Source organism: Sorex araneus, chromosome 2 (genome assembly GCF_027595985.1).
Source record: "Sorex araneus isolate mSorAra2 chromosome 2, mSorAra2.pri, whole genome shotgun sequence".
NCBI lineage: Eukaryota > Metazoa > Chordata > Mammalia > Eulipotyphla > Soricidae > Sorex > Sorex araneus.
Window position 1 is genome coordinate 111,017,577 of NC_073303.1, and position 22,128 is coordinate 111,039,704.

The following is a 22,128-nucleotide window of genomic DNA, read 5'->3' on the forward strand; positions in this document are numbered from 1 at the left end:
GTGGTTTTTCTATTTATTTGAATTATCCTATTTTTCTATACACTTTTAAGAAATTATCTAAGAATGCTTATTCTAATTTTTTTAATTCTATTTTTCTTTTATAGTTGTTCACAATATAATTTTTTACATTTAATATTCCAACACCAATCCCATCACCATATTTAGAATGTTTCCACCACAATCCCCAGACCCTATCCCCAAAGCAAGACCTAAGCAATTCATTTTGTATTGCTTGTTATGAATAACCTGTAAAAACAGTCCAAAACGTTTTCTTAGAGGGAAGTGTGTGAATTGTTATATGTCACCCTGGAGACATTAAGCCCTTGTATAAAAGATTACTAACATGTTAATAAAGATTGAGACTTGTGTGCGTATATATATATATTTTTCTCCCTGAGATTGATTGCTTTCTGCTTTATACTCCATCATATGTGGTATGCTACTCTTTGTACATAGGTGGTGTAGATTATGAGTAGTCACTCCAGGAATTCTAAAAGTTTGAATATGATGATATAGCTAAGGTTAATTTTTTTTAACTGAATGATAAACTTTGGGGTCCGGAACATCTCTGCAGCATGTTCCTCTTGTGTTGCTCTCTTCCAAGAGATTTATTTGTGAGTCTCTGGATCATGACCATTAATGAGCTCATATGGCACCAGAGGCAGTTTGTGGGTGTGACTGCCAGGTTACTGGAGATAGGGCGAAGCCACCCATTCCCAACTCCATGAGAGCCTAGAGATTTCAGTCACAGGTTCCGCATACCTGGGTTAGCAATAGCACAGAGGTTGGGCGTTCGCCTTTCACGTGGCCGACCGGAGTTCGATTCCTCTGCCCCTCTCGGAGAGCCGGCAAGCTACCGAGAGTATCGAACCCATGAGGCAGAGCCTGGCAAGCTACCTGTGCGTATTGGATATGCCAAAGACAGTAACAATAAGTCTCTCGTTACTGGTGCCCACTCGAACATATCGATGAGAAATGGGATGATAGTGACAACTCATGGATAAGGCTCATCTGAGCCTGTGGAGATAGGCCATAAGCATGGCAGCGATTGAGTTCTGGAGGTTTTCAGCTGCCAGGATTCTGTGGGGTGAGGAGGGGAACTCACTTGCCCCATCCGGATTGCCCTGGGTGAGCAGCCTGGTTCGGGGTCCAGCGTCATCTCAGTGGTGTGTCGCTCTGTGTTGCTCTCTCCCAAGAGATTTATTTCTGAGTCTCTGAATCATAGTTAATGAGCTTATATGGCACCATAGACAATTCGTGGGCATGACTGCCAGGTTACCGAAAGCACAGGGAGATCACCCAAGAATGTTTATTCTTGATCCTTTTGATTCAACAGGAAGAATCAACAGCACTTCTAAAGATGTAAGTTAGATAGTGAAAAGTTGTCATTATTAATTAAAGTTATTAAAGGAAAAGAGATTCTCCTTGCCACCAAAATCAACAATAAATTTCCCATGTTTGAGTGGAAATCAGACCCTAATAACAAGGTAAAAATAACTTTAAAATGGCAGTTTCATATTAGTTAACCTATTGTGTTTTATAGAAAAGAGAGAAAGAAATTAAAGTGTTTGCTACCATCAATAACAATGATATTTTTAAAAGGATTTTATAATAGAGAATTCTGTCACAAAACACTGTTATTCTAAATGCCAACAAATAATAGCACATCCAGAACAGACAAAGGTACGGGCAGGGTGTGCAGGAATAGGAGGAAGATGATGCTCTCTGCAGAGTCAGGGACAGAAAGGAAACCTGAGAAATAAGCCTCCTGCTTGCATTGGAAGGATTCACTAAAGGTCAAGAATGGGCTTGATCTTCCAGCCTGTGTTCTCTCTCAAACACGTATCTCACGTGCTTGCCTTTTTCTGCTAGGAGAAGCCCGTGTTCTCTCTTGAACTAGTACTTCTCCCTTTCTCTCCCCTCACATACAAGCAATGGGAACTTCCTTGCTTCACCGAATATAACTAAAGGACCAACAATGTACTTTTATGTTTTTCTTATTGCTTTTAAAAAATCAAGTTACTTTGATTTGCAATACTGCTAAAGATAATTTCATATGCAGATGGTTCCAATACATCACCAGAGTGCCCACTTCCCTCCACCAAAATTCCAAAGGCCCCTCCCATCCAGGCTCTCCCACCACCACCAAGTAAACTCAGTCCTGTGGACCAATTCTGTTGCTTTAAGACTTGCAGGAAGAAAAAAATTATTCTTAGTTAATACAAACCTTAAGAGAAAAAAAGAGGCTATTTTCCAGGTCCTTAAAAGTAGGGCAATTCTTGAACATTATATGAGGGAAACACAAGCACGAAAATGTGTAAATCTGTAACTGTACCCTCGCGGTGATTCGCTAATGGAAGAAAGAAAGAAAGAAAGAAAGAAAGAAAGAAAGAAAGAAAGAAAGAAAGAAAGAAAGAAAGAAAGAAAGAAAGAAAGAAAGAAAGAAAGAAAGAAAGAAAGAAAGAAAGAAAGAAAGAAAGAAAGAAAGAAAGAAAGAGAGAAAGAGAGAGAGAGAGAGAAAGAAAGAAAGAAAGAAAGAAAGAAAGAAAGAAAGAAAGAAAGAAAGAAAGAAAGAAAGAAAGAAAGAAAGAAAGAAAGAAAGAAAGAAAGAGGGAGGGAGGGAGGGAGGAAGAAAGAAAGAAAGAAAGAAAGAAAGAAAGAAAGAAAGAAAGAAAGAAAGAAAGAAAGAAAGAAAGAAAGAAAGAAAGAAAGAAAGAAAGAAAGAAAGAGAGATTCCAAATAATTTGTTTCCAGAAAAATAGAAATTAAAGTTTTATAAAATGATATTTATGCTTATCTATTAGAATGACTGAAATTAAAATGATCAACCAAATTTTAGTACAGATTTGAACATCTAGAATCCTCATATATTTCTGGTAAAATGCTAAAAGTAATTTGGAAAGTTTTGAAATTTTTAAACAATTTTGTACTATACAACCCAACTATTTGACTATAGGTGTTTATTTCCCCAAAGAAATAAAACCTCTTTCTATGCTTTCTACGAGAAACTGAACCTTAATGGTCTTAGTTTAAAAATGTCAAATATGGCTGAAATGTATATTCATAGGTCAATGGATAAATTAACTATGGTAAAACCACACAGTGGAATATTACTTAGCAGTGAAATAGAATTTAACCTATATGCTATAATAGTGAATTGCAAACTAATTATACTGTTTGAAAAATAAATGATGAAACTGTTTTTTAAAAAAAAAGTAGGAAAAAATAAATAAAACAATCTTCCTAAGAATTTTTATTACTATTTTAGAGATGTAAAAAAATATTCTAGGGAGAAGGCAGCTGGAATAGAGAAGGGACCACTAAGTCAATGATGGTTGGAGGCATCATCGTTCAGGATGGGAGATGTGTGCTGCAAGTAGATAAAGGACCAAACATGATAAACTCTCAGTATTTATATTGCAAACCATAATCCCCAAAAGTAGAGAGTATGGGAGAAATTGTCTGCCACAGAGGCAAGGGGAGGCTTGGAATTTCGGGAGGGGGGGTACTGGGGACATTGGTGGTGGAAAATGTGCACTGGTGGAGAGATGGGTGTACGATCATTGTATGACAGAAACTCAAACCTGAAAGCTTTGTAACTGTATCTCATGGTGATTCAATAAAAAAAAAAATTATGTAAAGTCTTTTTTTAAAAAAAAAAAAGTAGGGCACGTATGAGCTCAAGTTTCCTTCACTTCCCGAAAAGACAACTAAACAAACTACCAAAATCACCTGCTTAATATCTTCATCAATAGATCATTTCGTCTAGAACAGATGATTCTGACTAACAGATAATAGCATAGCACCTGTTTTTGGCTTGTCTCTGGGTCTGTTCCAAGTGATAATGTACTTAATTTTGGCTTGCAAAACTAAATAATCCTCAGCATGACTTTACTTTTTTTACTTCTTACATGTTTCTGGGTTCATCTGTTACTAAATTTTTGCCCTGGGATTAATTACACTGCAGTGTGTATTGCACATATGACCACCAATAAAAACATTCCTCATAAACCCTCTTTTTCCTGGATTCTGACCTCAATTAGTCACAGATAATATAATTTTAGTCACAGATAACATAATGTGTGCCCTTCTATCCACTTTCTCTCAGCTACAAATCTCCCCTCATTGTCTTGCTTCGCAACGGTCCACTTTATCAGTGGGTACAATTTGAGATCTGATCCATGGAGAGCAGGAAACGGGACTCCCTGAAACAGGAGCTACTTTGCTTGGCCCTTGCCTGTGTGGCTTCGGTCTTTTGAATCATGCCTCTGAAGCTCTCATTGTCCTTGACAGTAAGCAGCATGTGGACTACCCAGTGACAATTAGGCTCCAGCAAGTGTGGCAGCACCTTGCAGATTCTCTCTAGTGACTCACAGGATGCCTTTCCAGTGACTTTTCTTAACATCCCAGGAGACTGATTTCCAGCAGGTTTCACAGGGATCCTAACAGATAATTCCCAGTCAGCCCTGGCTGGTGGCACTTCAGCAGATGTTTCTGCCATTAAATGGTACAGTTAAACCTTCTCCAATAGCATCTGGATATCAGCACTGGCTTCCTTCCCAGTATTTCCCTTCATGGGTACTTAGCCTCACTCTGTGAAGAGGCAGTCTGTACATTCCCAATATCTACTATTCTTATATTCTGTAGAGTTCTCTTTATGGCTTAGTTGTTAATCCCCCATTGTTAATTCTTTATCCCTTAGTAGTTAATCCTCTTCTATTAGTTCATTATTAAATAATTTTCTAAGTGAGGTTGTTCCCTCGAGTTCTGTCTCCTGGCTACACTCTGACACCCCACCTCTAGGTCACACACAAGAGTTCTATGTGTTATATATATTTCCTTGTCTTACACAATAACAGGAATTTGTTGACTTCCAAACTAAATCAAGCTATAAGTTGCAATGTTACACATGTAAGACCAAATTTTGAAGCACGGTAATCTAGTATGTGAAATTAAATTAACATATTTTATGCAATGTTTCAGGAATCAAGGAAGATTCAAAGACACTGAATTTCTGTTGTGGTAAACTTCCTTAAATTCACAATATTTTAATTGTGGTTCCAACACTGTAAGTATAGAGAATTAAATTATATGTATAAATACTTTAATGTTTGTGGAAGTATTGGGTATTAGAAATGGACTCTACTATTACCTATAACTCAAGTATTTAAATATTTTTAACTTCTACTAAAGATGATCATATGGGTAAATTACATGTTTTAACCTATACTTCCATCTTACACATTGAAAATATAGGATCTTTAAATTCTATACCACCCTTCATCATTAATGACCAATAGTGAAGGAAATATTTTAAATTATATATCCAATGAAGGTCTAGTATCCAGAATATGCTAAGAAGACAATTCAACAACAAAAAATGATAAATTTACTAAAACTTAGTAGATAAAATAATTGAAAATTAAAACAAATTTGAATATTCTTCAAAAATATATAAACTATCAACAAAACATGAAATGATGCCCAATGTCACTAGAAAAATATAAATTAGAATCACAATGAGAAATAACTTCCGAATCAATCTCATGAATATAACTTATTCTTTTTGTTAAAAATAACTAGTATCGGGGGCTGGAGCAATAGCACAGCGGGTAGGGCGTTTGCCTTGCACACGACCAACGCAGGTTCGAATCCCAGCATCCCATATGGTTCCCCGAGTACTGCCAGGAGTAATTCCTGAGTGCATGAGCCAGGAGTAACCCCTGTGCATTGCCGGGTGTGACCCAAAAACAAACAAACAAACAAACAACTAGTATTGATAATGATATAGAAGAATTGGAACTTGATATATTGCAGGAAGGAATATACAATAATGCAGACACTATGGAAAGTTTGACTATTTCTCAACTATTATCATATTTGTAAGCAAGTCGATTAGAAATAAACCCAAATTTGTTGGAACATTGTATTCCTGAAACAACTCTATTATGAACAACTTTGTAAACAAATTTTAAAAGCTCTAACAACAAAAAAATCCAAAGCCCCATTAAAAATGGGGTGTGGAAATAAACGGAATTTGCTGAGGAAGACCAGTGGCTGGTATACAGGCACATGAAAAAAATACTAATTATTACTTATTATTAGGGAAATCCAAATCAAGACAACAACGAGATACTATTATCTCACACCAGTGAGAATGGCACACATGAAATATACTGGGAACAATCTGTGTTGGTGGAGGTGTGGGGAAAAAGGAACTCTCATGCACCCCTGGTGGAAATGTTGCCTGGTTCAATCTCTATGGAAAAAGAGTACGGAGATATCTCAGTAAACTAAGAATTGTGCTGCCATATGACCCAACATTTTCACTCTGGGCATCTACCCCTAGGACACAAAAGATGCACACTATTATTCATTGCCACACTTAGTACAATGGCTAAGATATGGAATCAAATTAGGTGTTCAACAATAAGGTAGTAGATCAGAAATGTGGTATATATATGTCATGCAATGCTGTGCCGCTGTAAGGAAAGATGAAATTGTGCAGTTTGCTGCAACTGGAACATAACATGTTAAATAAAGTAAGCCAGAAGGAAAAGGACAAAGACAGAATGATCTCGCTTATAGGTAGTATGTAGAGTAACTGGATAAAGGAATGTATTCTTTGAAGGTAGGGATGTCTAGATTACCCTTTGACCCAGCAAAAAAAAAAGGAATCAAGGGGGGGAAGAGTTGCGTGGGAAATGATGGAGAGCAGGAACCAAAGGGATCAGACCACATGGGTATGAAGGACTATTCAAACCACAGAGTCAACAACACTAAAAACAAGAGTCCGAACTCTAAGAATCAAACAAAAATGTTTTCAACAAGGTGGAAACTGGGAATGAGAGGGTAGTGTGGGAGAGAACCCAGAAACCCTGACGGAAGGAAAAGATATTGGTGTTGGGACTGGTGATGGAACACAGTAAGTCTACAACACAATGATGAGTAACGAGTAACTCTAATTTATTCTTAACTCTAAGGAGATAGAGGGGGAAAAAATAATAAATATACCCAAAGAATTGGAATAAGCATTCACAAAAATGTTCATAGAAATACTATTTATAATAATCAAAAAGTTCATCAGCAATTCAAAACAATACAAACATTCATCAACTGAAGAACTGATAAAATTTGTGTAATTAAAATGATATTCAGTTAATAGAAATAAAGTACATGCTACAATGTGGATGACTCTAGAAAACATGATGCTAAGTTAAATAATCAAACACAAAAGATCACATTTTCCTTAATTTCACTTATATGAAATATCCAAAATAAGAAAAAACATAGATTGGTATTTTTCCAGGGGCTGGATCAAGGAGGTAATAAGAAGTGATTATCAAATGTATATGGTACCACCTTGGGGATCATAAGTATATTCTAGCATTAGTTATTAATAATGGTTACACAACATAGTGAAAACACTAAATGACACTGAATTATACACTTTAAAAAATAGAGGGGGCGAGCTGGAGAGATAGTACAGAGGGTAGGGCATTTGCCTTGCATGCAGTTGTCATGGGTTCAATCCCCAGCAACCCATTTGGTCCCCAGAGCCCTTCCAGGAGTGATCCCTGAGCACTGAGCCAGGATTAATCCCTGAGTACTGCCAGGTTTGAACCGAAAAAAAAAGCAAATAAGATAAAATAAAATAAAAATTGTAAAGTGGGCCAGGAATGTAGCTCAGTGTAGAGCACATCGATTGATGTAAAGGACCTGGGTTTAATCAGCGGCAGCACAAGACATAAATAAATTAAAAAATTTTAATTAAAAATGAAATGACTTAAGTGATGGTCTTGATAGTATGTAAGAAGAAAATAAAAGATAAGTTATGGGAATAGTTAATTTGGGCGATGCGAAGAAATTTTATGTGGAAAAATATGAACAACTATTTTTTTAAATATGTTCTAAAGGAAGTAGAGAAAGGGTACTGTATCTGCAATGAGTTGTGGTATGAGGCAAAGTTTTTAAATATTTAACATGGCATTATGGACAGGGCCAGCCCCAGCCGGGGCCGGTGCTTGGCTCCGGCCGGCCGGGTTTTCGGCCCGGGTGCCCATGCCTCTGCAGAGCCGGTGGATGTGGAACGAGCGGGAACCAGAGACAGCTTTAGGAATTGGGGTTCCAGCAAGTGCTTGCACCCATGTATGGAGACTGTGAACTAACTTTGGCTACATGCTGTTCCAGGAAGGGAAATGATTCATTTTCAAACTTAAATCTTCGAGGACTTAATTACTACAATACAGAAATTGTAAACCGCGTGGCCAAGGTAGTGGCCGCGCGACATTTTATCTCTTCATTCTCATCAGTGGAAAACTTATTATCAAATATTTCCCTGTTAATAGAGCTGTATTCTTAGGGGATAAATTCCAACAAAAATAGTGAGTCTGTTTTGAAACTCTAACAACAATAGTGAGTTATGTGTTGAAATCTGGAATGTAATCAAGGTAAAGAGAAAAGGAAGTGAAATTATCACTCACCTACGGGGTGGGTTGGAGGGTGAGGGGTGGGATGTATACTGTTTTTTTGTTTTGTTTTGTTTGTTTGTTTGTTTTGTTTTTGCTTTTGTTTTTGTTTTTATTGGTGGTGGAATATGGGCACTGGTGAAGGGATGGGTATTTGAGCATTGTGTAACTGAGATATAAGCCTGAGAACTTTGTAACTTTCCACTTGGTGATTCAATAAAATAAATTTTAAAAAAATAACATGGCATTATGATATAAATATAAAGTAGATGATTATGGTAGATTCACCTCAGGATGAACAGATAGAACCACTGAATATTTTAGATACTTGAATCTGTTGTTCACTTTTGTCACTGATACACTGATAGAGGAAAATCAGGGCACACCTAACTGTTGCATTACTTAAAATATCAGTTAGATTTCCCTACTTCATCATACCATAATGAAAGGATAGATAAAACTCACTGATTTGTACTATTAGCAAATGTATAAGAGAGAAATTTTATTTATAATTGATGAAGAGAACAACTAGTGAATAGAACAGACGAATGTCATAAAGTGGATGATTACATATGTGTAATTTAATGCATTCCAGATACCCAGAAGAGGTTTCCTAAAGTAAGCAATAGTGCCCCCCCTCACCCCACCCCTGGAGCAATCTGGAATGAATGGAAGCTGAGTAATAGCATCACATGCTTTAGGGGATACTATCTGTTAGCCTACTTTAAAAAATAAAAGTCATTTTCAAGGAGGTACTGATTGTTTTCTGAAATGGGCGTGAGGCCAGATAAGTTTGGGAACCTCCTATCTAGAATCGACAACATTCTGTCAACCTTTGCCATTTTTCTTATTTAAGCTTAAAACTACACTTCCTGTCTCAATGTCTCTTTTCATTTTCTTAAGCTTCTAATTTTGGAGAATTTCAAACATATCCCAAAGGAGAGATAAGAGTTAAGAGGATTATATTCAGAAAAATAAGTCAGATGGAGGAGGACACACACCAAATGATGTGGAATATAAGGAAACAAAACAAAGGAGTATGCAAAATGAGCATTTGAATTGTGATTGGAAAACTGAGGTTTCCAAAGTGGAGCAAGGAGTGGCGGTTAAGTCTAATGGACTGTGGTGGAGGTACGTCAGAGTTTAAGTATGTTGTGGTAGCATACATCCAGAGATATGTAAACCTGTGCCTTTAAACATGTGGTTTTATAAACCAGTACTACTACTTCAGTATACACACATCCATACACAAAGTGATTCTCCCCTAGATAGTTAACACAAATTCAGTAACTATTAACTCACAATCTTATTTTTGTTTGTTTTTGTTGGGGAGGCCACACAAAAGGCGGTGCTCAGGATCTGCTCCTGACTCTGTGCTCAGAAGTTGCTTCTGTCAACGCTGAAGGGACCATATGCAGTGCCAAGGATCAAATCCAGGTCTTCTGCATACAAAGTGTGTGCTGAGTGCACTGACTGTCTCTCTGATCCATCATAGCTGATCTTGCCTAGCTATATCCCTCCCCCCATTCCTACTTTGGGGATTGTTTTATAATACATCCCAAGCATCCTATTATTTAATTTGCAATTGTTTTACCATGCATATTTCTAAAAGACAATACCATTCCATCCCTAACTTAAGTAGTTCTTTAAAAAAAATCTTTTATTTTTTTAACGTTATCCTTTTGAAACTGACCTTCCATGAACACAAAGGACAAAGCATTTGTCCATCTTTAAAACTTTCATTCTGCAACTTAAAATCCTTTCAGTGATTGATGTAGCACTTTACCAAAATTTCAATCCTGTACACAGAGCATAGGAAGAGATAAGAGGAGGGGGAGAGTAGAGAGACAGTACAGGAGTTAAGGCTCTTCTTTTCCTTGCACATGACCCTAGCGCAATCCCTAACACAGTGCCTGGTCTCCTGAGCACTGACTAACATGATCTCTGAGCACTGAACACAGAGTAAGTCCTAAGCACCACTGGGTAGGTATATCCAAAAAACTGAAAGGAAAAAGAGAGAGGGAAGAGAAGGCTTTAATATCAGATCCACCTTTGCCAGTGAAAGGTGATTGATTATCGACCATCCAGAGAAGCAGTTAAACTTAACCTACGCTCGGCCGCCAAGATGTGATCCCGGGGGCCGCACATGTGTGCGGCCTCTTCGCAGCTGCATGAGCGTGACACAGATGCCAGCTACATTTTTCGGCATGGGCAGCTCCTCGCAGAATGTCTCCAGACTGAGAACTAAGTCGCGGCCCCATGCCCGCCCAGGAGGAGAAAGGTATTTCTCTCTCTCTCGCCTCTTCCTTGCCGGGGGTGAAGGGCGTGGTGACTGCCATATTATGATGACCACAGATGGGGTTTACAAGCTTGCAATGATCCAATATATGGAAGAAATCTCCCTGGACTTAATTGCTAAAGTACAGAAATCCAAAACCGCGAGGCCGTGGTTTTGATATGAAGAGAACTCATATCTCTTCACAACAGGTCTGACTCTAGTGGGGTACTCCTAACAATAATAGTGAGGTTTGCGGGAAGGCAACCAACCTTAGGTGGTAATGTATTTATACATATATATATGTATATATATATATATATATATATATATATAAGCACTTGACATCCCGTTGATCTTCGATTTGCTCGAGTGGGCACCAGTAATGTCTCCATTCGTCTCTGTTGTGTGCTAGTGTAGCAGAATGATATCTGACTGCTCCAGGAACAGGAAGAGCCTCAAATCGTTCATGCAGGTTTTTGATGAAGAATTCTGACCATCTCATTGGTGAGCGGCATCCCATGGAATCCAGTCGGTAACAGCTCTAGTTCAGCGGTCATCTCTGAATCGCATTATGTGTCTGGCTCATCTGATTTTTGAAGCCTTGGCAAATGAGACAGCATCCCTGATTCTTGACCATCAATGAAGGTCAAGATAAGTACACAAGACTCAATCTTTAACAACCATGTTACTAATCTCATAGGAATGTTTAGTGGCTCATGGGTGAAATACGACAATCATCACACACTTTCCTCTAAGAAACTTTTTGTCTCATTTTTAGCAGATTATTCATAATAAGCAATATAAAGTCAATTATTTTGGTTCTGCTTGGGTGGCAGGGTTTGGAGTTCAGGATGGAAATGTGGTGAGAAGGTGTAACGGTGGTGGGATTGGTGTTTGAATATTAAATGTAGTCAAATATTGTGAACAACTTTATAAAAATAAAATTTTTAAAAAAAGAAAAAAAATAGTGAGGTTTGTGTTGAAATATTGAATGTAACCAAAGTAAATAGAAAGTAAAGTGAAATTTATCAGTTACAAGGTGGGAGGGAGGTGCGGGGGGGGGGGAGGAGCGGGATGGGAGGTGTACTGTGTTTTTTTTTTCTTTTTGGTGGTGGGATAAGGGCACTGGTGAAGGGATGGTTGTTTTAGCATTATATAACTGAGACTTAAGCCTGAAAGCATTGTAATTTTCCACATGGTGATTCAATAAAATAAAATTCTTAAAAAAAATTTTTTTTAAAATTTTAAAAAATAAACTTAACCTACACGCAATGTAATGCTAAGAAGGAAAATGTTTTAGTCAGAAAAGTCTCCCAAGAATGATCTACATCTACTGCACCTTGATAACTCCTCTGAGGGGTGAGACTTTCCCATACCAACTAGATATTGCTTTGCACTTACGTATTGCAGATCTATACATCTCAGGTATAGACTCGCACTTTTCTTTTATGTGGCAGACCCCATTCAATCACCAGCACTCCGTGGTCCCTGAGCACCACTGGAAGGATCCCTAAGCAAGTCAGGAGTAAACCCTAAATATCACCAGACGTGACCCCAGACACCTCCAAAAACAGTTTTTCAATCTCAACAAATTTAACAATCTCCAATAACATGAAATTTTATTCTCAAAGGAAATCTATAAAATATTTCCATTAAAGCTAAAGTCTAGAATATGGTACTGGTAAGATTTGGGTTAAAAGTATAAATTCATTTTCCACAGCACATTAATTTTTCCCCATCGAATGAATGAGAGGCATATTTGCATTATTGTCTCGCCCCAGAGGATCGTATATAATGCCACTTCAAGTGAATTGTTGGCTCAGTTTAGTAACATACTCTTTCTCTGAAGTTATATAACTTCTAACTCAAGTTTTCATTTGTCCTCTCACAATTTCCATCAAGTCACCTCTTCTTCTTTCTAGGAAAAATACTGCATTCATGATATTACCTTGATTAGCAGTGATATAACATGTTATTTTAAGTTCCATGGACTACTTATTAAAATTGTTTCTAGTTTTTGTTAATTTTATAGATTTTAAAATATAAACTCTCAGTCTATTTCCCTCAGGTCCACTCCATTATTTTTATTAAGCAATTTGGCAGAAAGAAAAAAGTAATATATGTGACATTACAACAGCAAAAATGCTTGCATTTAGGAATAGCTAGAGGGGTTTAGTAAAAACCTTATTTTCTTTCACATAAGTACCCATTATTCTGAGAGATGTAGCATCATTACAGAAGTGATGATGGTCTTGAAACATAGGAAATGCATCAAAATAGCCATGAACAGTAACCAAAAAAAGCCGAGCTGCAGAGTAAAATTGTTCCTGATATTGGAATATTATTAGCATAATAAATTTTTCTGAGAAATTTCCAAGTGACTTATATACTCCCTGGCTCCCTGTAGCTCCCCCAGGGTATCAAACTTAACACTCTTGGACAAAAATCACATTTCCATGTAGTCCAGAGGCCCGCAGTATCCTGAGCAGAGCACTAGCACAGCTTGACAGGCAGGTCAGTAGCCCTTCCCAGGAGTACTCTCTTACTTCAGATCTTAATTCGATCTTAATTTGAACTCCAATCCACAAGCCTGAAGCTGTACATGTGACTATGAAGGAAATTTATTACTCCTATGACTTCCAAAACCTCTTCACATACACATTAACACTAATTTACTTGGCATCTATTGCATTAAAAACTGTACCTCATCCTACAGTTTGCTGCTGCTTTATGGATGGAACTGAAACGTATGTTGAGCTAAGTGAATCAAGGGAAAAGGGCAAATATTGAATGATCTTTCTCTTGTGTGGACTGTAGTAAAACATGGTGAGTTCAGAAAGAATGACCAATAACAACAGCCCCCTAAAGTGGGATTATAGAACAGAGTCCACGAAGGCTAGGAAGTGGGGTTATAAGAAACCTAGAGACAGTGGTCGAGGGGCCTGATACTCTGGTGGGGGGAGGGTTATACCAACATTGTATGCCTGAAATAATACTATCAACAGTATAGGAATCACAGTGCTGACATTTAAGAATAATAAAATATTATTTCAAAGCCAAATTGTGTCCTTACTCCTCCTGGTTCTTATATAATTTGTGTTGTTTTTTTTTAAACCCACTATGATTGTAGTTCTTAAAAAGCTCTCTCTTTTTTTTTGGTGTTAGTGTGCATATGTGGTGCAGGTGGGCAGGAACACACCTAGTGGTGCTCAGGGGTTACTCCTATCTCTGCACTCAGGAATCACTGCTGCCGGGCTCAGGAGAACATATGGGATACCAGGAATCGAATCCAAGTTAGCAGCCTACAAGGCAAGTGCTTCACCTGCTATCCTATTTCTTTGGTCCTATTTTTGTCAAACTATTATCTACTTTTTAAGAGACTCAGATGGTACTATTGACATTAGACAGAAAAGTCAACATATTTTCATTATTTCCCATCTATCTGATTAACCTAAAATCTCAGGCCAGAGAGAGAGAGAGTTCAGGGATTCAGATGCCTTACATGTAGCAGACCCTGGTTTTATCCCAGGGACCATATATGGTTTCCTGAGCATCACCAGGGGTGATTCCTGAGAATAGAGCTAGGATCTCTGCCAGGTGTGACCAAATCATCCACCAAAATATATTAATGTATGTGTTCACAAAAGGGCAGCAGCGCTCTATCTCTCCCACCGCTTGCGTTCGGTAGTCTCACGCCACTTCCCCCACCCCGGGGAGGTCGATGGCGATGGGCAGGCGAAGGAAGGAATGAGGGCCAGGCTGGTCGGTATCAATTGTAGTTTATTTCAATCTCCATTCCCCTTCTGCTTCTGTCTCTCCAGCCCTTCTTGCTCTCACTTCTGACTCTGACTCTTACTTCTGACTCTGAACCTCCTTACTTCTGACTCTGACCCTTACTTCTGACTCTCACTTGCTTTGTGCTCTTTCTTTCCCATTTCTGGCTCCGATGACTCCCTGATGCTCTTTCGCCTTGTGCTCTGCTTCTGTGTCTTCTCTCCCTACTTCGCCTACAGTCTTAGTTTATATAGCAATCACATAGGGTGGCAACACAAAAATGGGTCAGAACATTAACAAATCAACAAAGAGAGGTAAAACCACTCCTCAAGGACAAAATTTCATCTAAGGATATTACTCCAGATTACTAGGAGTGGGATCCAAACGAGGGTGTGTCGCTTTCTTCTCTCCTCAGCTAGTAATTCACTTAAATAGTTATAGTAAATCTATTTCTAATATTTCTAACAATGTCATTATGTATGAGCACAGTAAGAGATATAAACTTAAAGACTGGTTCTTCCTGGGGACATCTCACTATGCATTCCAAACCATGTAGCAGACCCTGGTTTTATCCCAGGGTCTCAGGCTAGGGTAATATTCCTAATCCCAGTAGGGTCCTAATCTTCTCATTTGGATCATGACAGCATTGTCCATGATCATGCCCTCAACTTATAGTTGAGTATTGTGGCGCTTTGGCCTGGCCCACTTCAATGCCAGGGTAGCTCAGAGCATGCCCTGGATCCATTCCGTCCCTTGCCAGGACGCTGCTAGGAACTAAGGGCAACTGAGTCAAGAAATCAGGTGCCCAGGAATAAATATTATTTGAGTCAATCAACTCCCAAGTTACAAAGCATAACATTAACTGTCTTCCTGTGTCCATACAGAAAGGACATTGCTTTAAGGTAAACTATGCAAAAGAGAAAAGCAATATTTAACTTACAATACAAGTTCAATGTCCTTAAAAGGATCTGATCTTACAATTTAAAGAATCTGGTTAGGGGAAAAGGTGATTAACTGGTTGGGAAGGAGGGTGCAGAGAAGAGTTTATAGATAAACAGAGGAATGGGAGTGACTGTGATGGGAGCACTGTGATGGGTGTAACCCAATAAACCTAAGTTCCCGGCAGCAAGGCTGAAAGGACAAACCCAATGTTCTCCTACATTAAAAAGCATATTCATTTTTTCTAGTTTTTTTCTGTAATGCAGTAACATTAAACTACTACTGACGATTTGTTTGCCTTAGTCCTCTCTTAATCTATCCTCTCCTATATGCTATTTTTAGTGTTATGCATCATTCTGTTTCAAAGATTAAGCAATTCCAAGAAACAATTGAATAAAATAATGTGTAAAACAAATAACTGTGCTACTATATGGTCATCTATTTTGCAATTGTTTTTATCTTACAAAGTCTTTTTTCTATACTTATGTCTTGGTGAAGTGATTGGACATACAATGAACACAGATGTTTTCGTAAAGATATTAAAGATAGTGACAATGTTAACATCTTTATCGCTTTCCTAAATTATATGTTATCAATCAAGTAATCAAAATAGAAACCATATTCAATAGCAAAAAAAATTAAATCCATTATATAAATATCTCCTTCAACGGCTTTCATCAAATTCACAATTATTAAAATTGACAGATACACATTCATCAAAAAAGTATTTCTAGTAGACTGAAGTAATAGCACAGTCCATATCACTGAACAACAGAATGAACAGGACGACAGTGCTACAGTGCAAGAAAGGGAGGTGCTGACTAAAGCTAATCTTGATAACAAGAAAATTAAACAACCCTTTACTACAAGGATATAAGTAAACATTGATAAATGAAACCTCAAGCCAAAATAGAAAATACACCTCATTCAAAAGAATCAAACCTAGCAGATAAGTGCTTGTATGTAAAAAAATATATAACTGTATCACTGTTTCACTGTCATCCCATTGCTCATTGATTTGCTCAAGCGGGCACCAGTAATGTCTCCATTGTAAGACTTGTTACTGTTTTTTGGCATATCGAATACGCCACGGGTAGCCTGCCAGGCTCTGCCACGCAGGTGAGATACTCTCAATAGCTTGCTGGGCGCTCTGAGAGGGACAAAGGAATCAAACCCAGGTTTGCCACATGCAAGGCAAAAGCCCTACCCATTGTGCTATCGCTCCAGCCCAAATATATATATGTGTGTGTGTGTGTGTGTGTGTGTGTGTGTGTGTGTATTAGAAATTCATTAAAAGGGAAGTAAACCTGGTGAACAGCTATTGGGTATGAATAAATGGCTCAAGGACAAAGTTGTAATATGCCTTCGGGGGTTCAGTAGAGACTGAGAAGGATGGGAACACATGGGGACAAAGAGGGAAAAAGAAAGAACAACTTTTTCAGTAAGAGTTGCACAATAAACTTAGAGCAAAGTATAGCCAAAGATTCACTTAAAGTATCTCTTTATTTGTTGCTGTTCTTAAAAATTATGTTTGACAAAAATTTGCCATAACTTTTGGCTATTTCATTTCTCATGACGTTAAAGAAGCAAGAATAATAGCTATCATAGAACAAAATGAGTTATTCTTTTGAGAATTATACTATTCATTTTGTATATATCTCATTTATTCTTTTTCAAAATCATGAAGAGTATTTGTTCCCATTTCGTTTCTATTTTGTTGTTTATTTGTTTGTATTTGGATCACACCTAGCGAAGCAATGCTCATGTCCTACCAACCCTGTGAGGCAGCCACCAAGCTGCACCCAAAGTCCACGTGTTTTGCATGGCTTGGGAGATGACCCATGCCACCTGATTTCTCAGAGAGCCACAGACCCAGGCTGGAAAGGAGTCAGTCCTAACTTTGGCACAAGTGTTCTGGGTCCGTCACCTTTACCTCACAGAAAAGAATTTCAGGAAGAGGCAGAGTGAAGCAAGATAGTTTTTCTTGAATGAAAGTGACTTTGAAAGACATGAGGGCAGAGAAAGATAGGATATGTGTTTAAGAGAGAGCCTGGGTTTATCCAGAATAGAGAAAGAAACGTAGAGAAGGCGAGCAATATGTGTAAGAGAGAACAGAGGCTTGAAGAGCAATCAAAGAAACAGAGAAGCAAGCATGATACTTGTTAAAGGAAGAACACAGGCTTCGAGAGCAAGCCCTGAGAGCAAGGCTTCCCACAGGAGCTTTTACAGAATTCTTCCAAATGGTTTATTCTGGAGTTTTGCAAAACATAAAAGAAAGTTAATTCGGGTCTTGTCACAGGAAAGCCTGGCATTGTTGATGATCTTCTCATAATCTTATCTCTTGCTCTTTTGATGATCTTTTCATAATTTCATGAGTTCTTCTGTAGCATCTCCTTTTCAGAGTTCAGCCTTCTTTGGGTGTGGTGTGGCCTAGGATTTCTGCATCTGGGTGGTGCCTCAGTTTCTACTCTCCAAAGAGCTCAGGAATTGTATTTCAAAGGGATGTAGCCTTCAGACCTTTGGGCTACTTCAGGGCTCTGCAGTCTCTTCTTAAATGTTATATTTTTTCCCAAAAACAAGGAAGAAACCCTCTCCCTATCTGCCTACAATGCAATGGAAGAGGATCCACCATAGAATGTAATCTCATCCATATCATCATCAACCTCACTGAAGACTTTTTATTAACTAGTTTTTAAGCCATTAAATACCTGATATACGTAAGTTTATTTCTAAAGTGGTTATTAAATAGTTAGAGATAGAGTACAGAGGGTAGACTGGAGTGATAGCACAGCAGATAGGGCATTTGCCTTGCACACGGCCGACCCAGGTTCAATTCCTCCGTCCCTCTCAGAGAGCCTGGCAAGCTACCGAGAGTATCCCGCTCGCATGGCAGTAAATGCCAAAAACAGTAACAACGAGTCATACCATGGAGACATTACTGGTGCCCGCTCAAGCAAATCGATAAGCAATGGATGACAGTGATACAGTGATACAGTACAGAGGGTAAATTGTGTGCCTTGCACTTGGCTGACCTGGGTTTGATTCCTGGCACCACAAATGGTCCTCTGTGTAGCCTTCAGACCTTTGGGCTACTTCAGGGCAATATCAGGAGTGATCCCTGTGTCAGAGGGTAAGCCCAGAACATCAGTAGGTGGGGACCAAAACCAAAACAAACAAAAAAATAATAAAGTTTTTGTTTAAATAGTTAGAGAGGAGGGCTTAAAATTAATACCTGATTAATGAGGGTATGATTTGGTGTATTTATAGTAGTGTATTTTGAGATGACAATAATTTTCTGAGTTAAGTTTGTGAAAAAACCTCACTGGTAGAGATGATTCAAAGGTTTAGAGCATTTAGTTTGTTTTGATAAGGGGAAATCACATAGAAAGTAGTAAAATTGCTTGCACCACTTTACTTCCTAAGTTTGAGATTTCAAGGACAATCCTTAATATCAATCTTAGAATCCCCACTTTAAAAAAAAAAAAAGGAAAGAACCATTTGGGGTGGGGGATTGGGCTACACTCAACTGTGTTCAGGTTTACTCCAGACTAGACATTCAGGGATCACTTTTTTAAAAAATTTTATTTTATTGAATCACCATCAGCATGACAAAGCTGTTTATGATTGGGTTTTAGTCATACAATGTTCTGACACCCATCCCTCCACCAGTGTAATTTTCCAGCACCAGTGTCCCCAGTTTCCCACCCTTCCCACCCCAAACCACCTCCACCCCTGCATGCCTTTATGGTAGACACCTCTCTTCTCTTTCTCTCTCTCCTTTTAAGCATTGTGGTTTGCAATACAGATGCTGAAAGGTTATCATGTATATTCCTTTACCTACTTTCAACACTCAGTTCTCCAGAGTGATCATTTCCAACTAATATTGTCATAATGGACCCTCAGGGAAAACTTCTGGTTTGGCTTGGGAGACCATGAAACATGCCAGGGAACAAACCTGGGTTGACCACGTGCAAGGCAAGTGTCTTGCCCACTATACTCTCTCTCCCTCTCTCTCCCTGTCTCCCTTCTTCCCTCTCTTCCTCTTCCCCTCCTTCCCTCCCTCCCCCTCTCTCTCTTTCTCTCTCTCACTCTCTCTCCAACCCAAGAATGATTTTTAAAATAATTTTTATTGAATATCTGTGAGATAGACCATTACAAAGCTGTTCATGATTGGGTTTCAGTCATACAATGATCCAACACCCATCCCTCTACCAGTGTACATTTCCCAGCACCATTGTTCCCCATTTCCCTCTCACCATCCCCCAACACCCCACCACTACCATCACCACCATTTATTATAGGCACTTCTTTTCTTTCACTCCATCCTTTTGTATATTATGGTTTGCCATACAGTTACTAAGAAGTTATCATGTTTGTTCAGGGCTTTCAGTATTCTTATCAGGAAGGTAAGGTTGGAGTAGCTTTTCAATTGGGTGACAGCTTTGAGATGTGGATGTGACTGCTGAAGCTTCTGGAAGTACAGGGAGGTGGGGGGAGGTAGCCCACCCAGACCCCAAGAAAGCCCAGAGATTTCAATCACAAAACCCACATACCCAAATTTTCAGCGTATCATAACTCAGAGAGGCCCATCCTGAGAAGGTGGAATCCAGCTGGGGTCATAGCAGCGATTTAGGATTGTGGGAGCAAGCAACTGCCCAGGGACTCTGCTAGGGTGGGCACCAGGTTGACCCAGCCTCCTCTGATTTACCCTGGTCTATTCAGCCTTGCACGAATTAGAGATTTACTGTGGCTTTTGATCTCTTTAAAGAGTTTTTTTTTAATGGATCTCTGAAGCAGAACAATAAATGAGCTTGCATAGCTGGGTTGGAGATGGTTTGTGGGTGTGGTTCCTACATATCTAACTTTTGACTGTTTAATTTCTTGGGAAATTTGGTCCCGAGTTGTTAGGATCTGGCTAGAGGCACAGTTGCAATTTGTGGGTATCAGGAAGCCTGAAGATACCATTGGGCTACTGATGCACTCACCCATGGGTACAGGTTGACCTGCTGGTGGCACCACAGTCCCCCAAGAATGTTTTTTAATGAACAACTGAAATACTGAAACACACCATGTGCTCAATAAAGCTTTAAATTCTAACTGCCACAGCCAAATAGGCTAAAGACTAGTTTCTTAAACTATAAGTGAACATAGGGATCATTAAAAAGTTGGCAAAAGCAAAAGATTTCTGAACAAGCAAAAATTTAATTCCAAATCAACTGTTTCTGGCAGCACCAGCTGCCCGAATGTTACATTTTTCTCTTTTTTAATTTCTTTTGGTTTTTGAAGCACACCAGTGGTATTCAAAGAGGGTCTTGGAGGACCATATATAATGCAAGAGATGAAATCCAGTTCGGACATATGCAAGGCAAGCACTTTACACTCTGTGCTATCTCTCCTGCCCCATGTTTCATTTCTTAAGCAAAAACGGAACACAAGAGGAAAATGTTTAAGAAACCTTGAGTTAATGGATCCCAGCAAGTACAATAAATGTTGTCCCAAGCCAAAAATATTGGTAGTCTAAAGTTTGTACAGTACAGAACTGCTCGTTTTTTTATTCACCTGCTGCAACATTAGAAGGGTAAGAGTGCATCATGCTGTGTATTGGTAAAACCTTGGAAGGGTCCAGAACTCATGCCAGTTGTTACTAGTGATGGAAATACATGCACTAAATATGTGTGATTTCCCCCTGCACTTTGCTTTAAATTGTGTTCACATTTAAAAATACAAAAATAAATTAGTTATACATCTTTCAAGAAATTCCAAAATAGTTAAGCATGTAGCATACAACTGTGATGGTTAAAAGTACTAAGAGTCGCCATCAAAGGATAATCATCTCATTGCCTTCTGCTGTCACTAGAAACATTTTGTCTAATTCCATGTCCTTAATGGGGAAAAAAAAATGTTGACGATGATAATGGTAATGATGAGAAAAACAATAAAAATAAATAAATCATATACATGAAGAAAAAAACAAACAAAAAACAAAAAAAGAGAAAACAAAAAAAAGAAAAAAAGGAAAAAAAGGAAAAAAATAAATCATATACATGAGTATCCCCTAAACTATTCCAAATGCTTCTGTATATTAATTCATTAATCCTCACAATACTCCTTAGATGAAAAACCAGAAGCACAAAAATGCAAAGTTCCTTATACTCCATAATTCTCAATCCATTTTGTAAAGCCCTGAAATTTAGAGTACAGAGAAAACTCTTTTTAAATTTGATTTTTTTGAACTTTTAACTTGAAATTTTCACTGAATTACCACGAATTTCAAATTTACAAAGATATTTATGATGGAATTTAAGGCAAACAAGTAACGAACTTTTTAAAAACTCTAATAGATAAAAATCATGGGAGACATTCTTGAGAGTCGAATTTTTAAACTAAGATGTTAGGATTAAACATTAATTAGCTAAAGGGGAAGGAACAGCACTATAAACCAATCCCAAAGGTAGGAACTGCCAAGTGGAGGGACCTCCAGGCAGGAGGAGCTGACGGTGTGTTTGAGGATTTTCCAAACAGAGCAATTAGAACACAGCGAATACGGGAGGAGTAAGAGAGGAAGATGGACTAGAGACAGGACCTCTAGATCACTTTAACATAGTAAGCATTGTGGGTTATAGTCTAAAAATTATGATTTTTTTTTTTTAAGTTTTGGTTTTTAATCGG